General features: G+C 61.5%; 1 protein-coding gene across 1 annotated transcript in view; it reads left to right on the forward strand.

Moving 5' to 3' along the window:
• B4GALNT4 (beta-1,4-N-acetyl-galactosaminyltransferase 4) overlaps nt 1-629 on the forward strand; it is a 30671-nt gene that overhangs the window by 23050 nt on the left and 6992 nt on the right. The gene's annotated exons all lie outside the window — the stretch shown is intronic.

The raw sequence follows: 629 nt of genomic DNA on the forward strand, positions 1-629 counted from the left end.
GATGAGAGAGGGCAGAGCCCGGAGCAGGGGGGAGAGCAAATGATGTTTCCAAGCTAATTTCTGTGAAATTATGAGGTAGGAAGCTGTTTTCAGGAAGTTTTGTCTGTGTTGAGTTGGGTTGGGTTGGTTTTTTGGTTTTGGGGGGGGGGGTTTGTTTTTTTATTCTTAAAAAATAAAATCAATGTCTTGGCTGGGATTTCCTTCCCCTCCATCACCCTCGTGCCCTGGTGGGGATGCGACCCCCGGCTGGGTGTAGAGCATGGAAAGCCAGGTCGGTCTCCGTCCCCGCGCCGTGGCGGTGCCAGTGGGGGGTGGGAGCGCTGGGAGGAAAGGTGGGAGACACCCCACCCCACCCCGGCCGGGCTCCCTGCGATCCCACTGGGACTGGGCAGGAGGAGGAGAAGGAGGAGGAGGTGTACGGGGCTAGGGTCCGCACTTGTCAGTGGGAATGGGCAAGGGGCCCGTTCCCTGTTCCGTGCAGCGAGGAGGAGGAGGAGGGAGGCAGCAGCCGTGTGTTCTGATGCCCGGACGCACGCCCGGGCTTGCAGGGAGGTTTTGGAGTCTCCGCCCCACACCTGGGCTCCACCTGGGCAGCTGCCTGCACCCCCCAAGCTGCGGGGGGGGGGCTC

This window comes from Egretta garzetta, unplaced genomic scaffold (genome assembly GCF_000687185.1).
Source record: "Egretta garzetta isolate BGI_Z169 unplaced genomic scaffold, ASM68718v1 scaffold746, whole genome shotgun sequence".
NCBI lineage: Eukaryota > Metazoa > Chordata > Aves > Pelecaniformes > Ardeidae > Egretta > Egretta garzetta.